This window comes from Melozone crissalis, unplaced genomic scaffold, assembly GCF_028551555.1.
Source record: "Melozone crissalis strain CALT ecotype California unplaced genomic scaffold, PUWL_Pcris_2 ptg000123l_1, whole genome shotgun sequence".
Classification (NCBI taxonomy): Eukaryota; Metazoa; Chordata; class Aves; order Passeriformes; family Passerellidae; genus Melozone; species Melozone crissalis.
Window position 1 is genome coordinate 1,042,847 of NW_026535899.1, and position 6,659 is coordinate 1,049,505.

Sequence of the window (6,659 nt, forward strand, 5' to 3'; positions counted from 1 at the left end):
TCTTTTAAATCACCAACTTACGCCAGCTGCCTTGTCCAAAGATGAAAGTAGTTTTTCAAGTACTGCATGTGATCTGGTTGTACACCTGTAATGACAACTGCTGTGAAACTCTCTTTATCCCTTTCTTCTAATATTAGATTATGAAGAAATCTTTCATCATCACTTGTGACGTGAGTAGAATCAGATGGCTACAAAAAAAGTAAAATAATAAGAGCAGGGATGAAAATTGAATTTCCAAACTCCCATCAACTTGAAAGGGATTAAAAAACATAAGAGAAAAGTAATACAGAACACATGATGCTAAGTATCACAAAGGATTAAAGCTTAAAATAAAGGTTTCCAAATTAAAGTCAACAAGCTGAGGATGTGACATCACTAATCCAGTTAATTTTCAACTCACTTTCATCACAGCACCTAAAGTGTGCCGTCTAAAAATGCATTTAATCACACTGAATGTAGCACTGTGTAATATTCATGTTCTCATCCATCAAGTGGAAGCATTAAGAGGGCAAGACATTAAGGCCTCTTTAAGAAAACAAAGCCAAAAAAAGTTATTGGCTTTTAAAGGGATAGGCTACTTTCTATAGCAGAAACTCTATAAGAAGAAGAAACAGTTTTGTTGTAAAAGAAAAAAAGGTGAATCCTCAATTCCAGATGAAATGTCAAGTAGCCTAACAGAAAGAGAGATTCCCCATTCCAGAAACTACTGACTGTCTTTTCCTGAATGGATGCACTTTGCTCTTTTGACAGTTTTCTAAAGTGCAGGAAGACACAGTGGTTGATGCCATGCTTCACACTGGACCAGTGAGTAATGCCTTACATTTGGTACATCCAGAAAAAACCCCTATTTTTAAGACAAAGATTAAGATCTTTCTAGTGAATGCAAACAATTGCTACAACTGAGAAGATATGTTGTAGTAAATGCAGCTACTGCATTTCCTGCCTTATTTTGCAGGAAAGCAGACAAACCCCACATCACTAAGGCATGAAAGGAGACATGTCCTACCCAATCAGTTAGGTGAAATAGTTAAGGGTGTTCTATCAAGACTTACTTTCCCCAGGGAATCAAAGAGCTCTCCTTAGCTAAAATGATAATTAAACAATTTTTGAGACTTTTTGTCAAAGAAGACTACATCTCTTTTTCCCGCCCACAGCATAGCCTGGACTATTCTATGCTAGTGATGGGATTGGCAATAATGAAGAAAAGCCAGAGCTGCTTGGTCCTCATCCCCATGTGATCTGACAAACCTAGAAGCTGCACACTTATGCTGAACAAGTGCCACTTTGTACATCATGGAAGAAATTTAGAGACCAAAAGAGCCTCCAAAATATCACTGCCAAATTATCTGGCTGCCTTCCCACTACAGATTACAAACTACCATGGCACCTTCCCCTACATTCCTAGCATCTATCTCAACTAGAAAATAACTATTTACTTATTTGCAATATTCAATGGTCCAGAGAAATGACTGCAGTGAAGAGAGGTGACTACTACCCATCAAGCAAAGATGACCAGCAGGGATACCATTAATATCGCTTCTCTTTAGTGTTATGGCCTTGTTCTAAAGTTCTTTTTGCTTCACATTAATTACACCTTAATTTCTTTGCAAAAGTAACTTCCTTCACCAACTGAATGGCTCAAAGGCTCAATTATTCTTCTCACACTAGTAATCCATTTACAATTTCTACTTCTGCCACAGTATTCTCTTGCTGATGTATGTGCAGTGCAGATCATTTTTCAAGTCTTTAGCGAGATGCATTCACACATTTTATTTCACACCAATATAATGAACTGGCCTAGGTATTTCAATGATTTGCAAAAAATATTCCTAAATCTGGGTTTTAGGAATCTTTTAGGGAAACCTCTATTATCTTCATACCTCACTTCTATTACTTTTCACATCATCTCCTCCCTCTTGGATAGTTACAAGTTATCTTTTTAACTCTAAATAGAATTTTACTTGCATTTTAACACTGTCAATTTAACTGTTAATTTAATATAAAATATGATTTTATATTATTACCACAACATTTCAAACAGTTGATTGCGCCAGCTTCTTGAACTCTTTAGCAGTACCTATGCATCTCATTCAGCTACTTTCTTCCGACTTAGGCGTGCCTTAGTTTGTCTTCTACTTTGTATCATCCAACCTTGCTCTTTAGTATCAAGCAGGGAGGGAAAGCATTTGTACCCTTTACAATGAAGCAGATTTTGTAAGCTTTTATTTTCAGTTTCTATTTTTTGAGTCTGATATTGTAGAGAGAATAAAACCAAAACTGGCAATTCATTTTTTTTTGCAACTCACTGACCCAGAACTGGCACAATAAAAACCTTATTTACCTACTGTTCCTTTCTCATCCATATGAAACACCAAGAAGACTGATATAACCCACAAGATATGGGCTCAAGGTCTGACTACCTTGTCATACGCACCACCATTTTCCCTCCCATCTGCACCCTTAGCTACATCTTGGCCTCTCCCTCCTTGCCCAAAAATGTCCAAAATCCAGTTCTTTTCAATCTTCCTCCTTATCTTACAGATTTTTTACTTAGGCTCTTTTTCTTCATGAAAAGCATCAGGACTGTTGAGTTTAGCTTTCAGCTAAACAGTTCATTTATTTTACAACATGTATGAATACTTATAAAATCAATCGGTTTTGTTGGTCTGGCTGGACTTCTTTCCCGTATACAGGTCAGTCATACATATTTCTAAACAAGTACAATTTGGTTCCCTAATTCATTCCTTACTGCTTCAGAGAAAATTCATTTTTGTTTCATACACAACAAAAAAAATTGCTGTGCTTAGAAAAGTATTTTAAAGTATTTTTCTTAACCTGACATGCAAAACTGTAAAGCATTTCTGTCATTTAACCTTAACTGAAAAGAGGAAAAAGCATCACATAAAAAATAAGGCATAAAATGTCTTTCCTTTTACAACACTACAGGGTGCAAATGATTCACTAAGGAGAAGATATCTCCAGATAAGTATTACAGGAATATTACACAGTTAAATCACATTAACCTGGGAAAGGCTTTCAATTATAAATGTGAGAATCTTAAGGCTATTTACCTTTCTGTTTTGAATGAATCCAGTATATATTGCTTCTTTGTTTTTCTCCTTCTTTTCAAAATCCTCTTTAGAAAGGACAAGTTCATGAACATCCTGAGATGCTGCAGGTTTGCTTATCATCTGATTTTATTAAAGAAACAGCATTTAAAATCAAAATAAGACTTAAAATTAACATAATAAAATACTTTAATGCTGTGATTAAAAATTAGGAAGTAACAATCTGATTGTGTGCCAACATTCTAAAATAAAATTAAAGTCAGACATTGACTTACTCTGGCAGACTGTCCCACGAAGAACACTGCTTGCTTGCCTCCAACTCCAAAATACGAGATATCACTATTTAAACTACGAGGCACTGGCAGAGGGCGTACATATCCTGAGTGATCACTGAGAATAAGAGTGTCTTTAATAAATTTTTTCAAGACAAAAGTAATTAAAAAAACCCAAAGATACTTTTGATCTAAAGCTTCTACTAAATTCTTCCTCCTGGCATTTTGGTAAAAAATTCTTCACTTTATACATTTTAAAACTGCAAGCTTAAAACATATGTGCCTGAAATTCTTGATGTACTCTTTTTAAAAGGATAATGACAGAGTAAGTATTTTCCCAACTCATCTTATAAAACATTTCTGCCCCCTTCTCACAAACCAAATCTTACTAAATAAAAATGGCTTAAAAAGCAAGCCTCATTTTTCTGACAGCATCCTTTCATAAAAATACTTTTGAGTCAAAGTGGAAAATAATGCCAACCAACTATTAAATGGAGACTTGGAGAGATAACATATGCTATCAGTAGTGAAATTCCATGCCTTCTAAGTCACCTTGAACAGCCTTATCTAGTTTAGGAAAATGTTTATTTTTAAATCACAGCAGTCCCAAATGAAAATAAGGTGTAGATAATTTAGACCTCTGTTTCAATTAAGTGGTAGTAATCTACAGTTTAAATCTGCATTTTAGGAATACTAAATTTACTAAAGTTGCCTGCAGCAATTTCAAAAACATTGAGTTTCTTTACAAGTGACCCAGAATCACTTTTTATGCACTTATCTCCAAATGCTTAAAAGACATTCACTTTCTATTTGGAGATGTTTTCAATTCCCCCAGCTATATTATCACTTCCCACAGCTGTATTACTTTTTACACTATCTGCTCATATGACAAATTAGTTATGACTGAGACTGTAATTATCATCTTCACATTTACAATCCTAGGCTTAAGGTATTAAAATGTGACCAAAGCTCAAAAACTGTACATAACTGATTTTGTGGAATTTTATACACTAGGATTAAGCCTGGCACCACACAACCTCCACTTTCTTCTTTAAATGCAAAACATGAATTTTGTGTAGCCTGCATCAAAAAATAGACATCTCCAGGTATAATTTATAATACATTATACAGAATTAAAATTTAAACTAAAAAAAGAAAATTTGAACTAAAACCACCTGTTTTGCAGTAGCTTAAATATTGAATGTATCCTTTAATGCACCACTGAAAGGTTTTCAGGTAAGAGATGAACATGGTACAAAAACCCCTTGCAGGACATAGCACGTCCCAAACTGTATGCAGGCAAGCAAAAGACAGTTTAGAAAAGGTCCCAAAACCAAAAAAGTATTCAGTGTGTCACAAGAATAGAAGACCAGTTTTGTGTCATAACGCTTCTCTATTGCCTACTTTAAAAAAGTATGGGTCTATTTAGGTAATCATAAAATGACAGGGTTTAGCTGAGTGTTGGTATACAGCTATGCCTTAAGAACATATTTTATGGACCTTTGCAGAGCTTGCTAATTGTTGTAGAAATATATAGAACTTGCTAACCTTTCAGAGTCACCTTGTCTTGTAAACTTTGACAATCTATATACAGCCCAGTTGTTAAGCTGTTTAGAAGCCATTCCACTTCCATTATCAATCACAGCAACAGCTGGTTTTCCTTGGGAATCATCAAACAGCTGTTGGGAGAAAAACACACAGCACAAATCAACAAGGAGCAACAGGGAAAAGAAAGGATAATGCAAACTATGTCTGAAAACACTGAAGTATTTTTATCTTACCAATTTTATCTGTATACTCCGAATGCCAGTATTTTGACAGGTAGCTGATAGAGAATTGTCAATCAATTCAGCAAGGGCAAATGCTAAAAAAATTGACAAAAAAACCCTATTAGTGCTCAGGAAACAGACACCCACTTATAGTAGTTTCTTTCAACAATTAGGAAAACACATTGCCTAAACACAGACAAGACCTAAGCACAGTCAGAACAATCAAAATCACATAACATCTTGTTTAAAAAAATTAAACAGCTTTTCTACATGTACTTTATGATTTGTTTTATCACTAAGTCTCTCATATCTCTTAATGGCAATATCACAATTATTAGAAAGAACAATGATAAACTAACCATCTCCTTAACAAAAGACAGATTTGTCCCTTTCATGATTAGAAATCAATTTTTATGATGCATATGTGAGTCAAAAGTACATAAAAATAGACTCTGACTTGTTAAAATATTGAAGGAAGAATGAATTAACTGAAGAAAATTGAATTGAAATTTTGTGAAACATTTAAAACTGCAGTGTTAATTTTTTATAGAAAACAAAGAAAATTGTAGAAATGGTTGAAGGATTTCAGTGAATGGTAAATACAACCAAATTTCTGTCAGATCCATATTGCAATACACTGCAGAAATAGTCAGGCAAACTGTTTGCAGAGATTTGTTGTTTCTAACCATTAATGTTTGGAGCACTTACCTAATTAAAGTAAAACTACCTATGTTTACTGGAAAATTGCATTTAATCTGAAAAAAATACATCAAATTCAGATTAACTCAATCTGACTGACCAGCTTTAGTGAACAGACATTTCCAGTCGGTCTCTTTAAAAAGGAAACCTTATTGCCTACAATTTGCAGAGTTCTTCAGAATGCTACAGTGCAATTTACACTGGCCCCACACTTCAGACATGTAAAAGAAAGCCCTTGAGTATCAGTGCAACACAGCAACACTGAAGCACATGGCATTTTCCCTCAAGGGGTTATCGAAATACAAAAACCGTTCTGCACTTTTTTGCAACTTTCTTCATTGCAGAATAGTTGTGCATCTGTTATGTGATCCATATTTACTATTCCATAGCAAAGAACAATGGCCCTTCATCAACATTCAGAATTGGTTAGGTATTGGTTTAGTACTTCAGTCTTCCCCATGTCAGCTGCCCCTAGACCTCCTCACCTCACATTTCATTTATTTAGGGTGCAACTTTTTTTGTCATCCTTTTCTAATGTATCTGTAAAACCCATATCATCCCTCCTCCCATCCCTTGCCAAATTTGCTCCAGCTGTGCCTTAGGGTTCCTGATCTCATCTGTATATTCCCAGGCAACAGCCCTGTATTATCCTCTAGCTTGCTTGCTAGCTATTATTGCTACATTATTGTCTAGCTTGCTATTATTCTATCGCTTGCTTCCACCAGCTGTGCAATTCTCTCTTGTGTTTCAGTTTGACCAGGAGGTCTTTACTCTGCCATGCTATTCTCCTGCCTTCTACACCCGATTTCTTCCACATAGAAATCAATAGTTCTTGTGCTCTGAAAAGTCAT

The 6,659-nt window shown here is 35.1% G+C and overlaps 1 long non-coding RNA gene across 1 annotated transcript; it reads right to left on the minus strand.

The window, feature by feature from the left end:
* Positions 1–3,104: 3,104 nt before the first annotated feature.
* Positions 3,105–4,958, minus strand: LOC128948349 (uncharacterized). The gene is made up of 3 exons (XR_008484116.1): positions 4,889–4,958; positions 3,344–3,458; positions 3,105–3,191 (listed from the first exon to the last, which is right to left on the minus strand). It is a non-coding gene; the product is annotated as an uncharacterized LOC128948349 (long non-coding RNA).
* Positions 4,959–6,659: the final 1,701 nt, after the last annotated feature.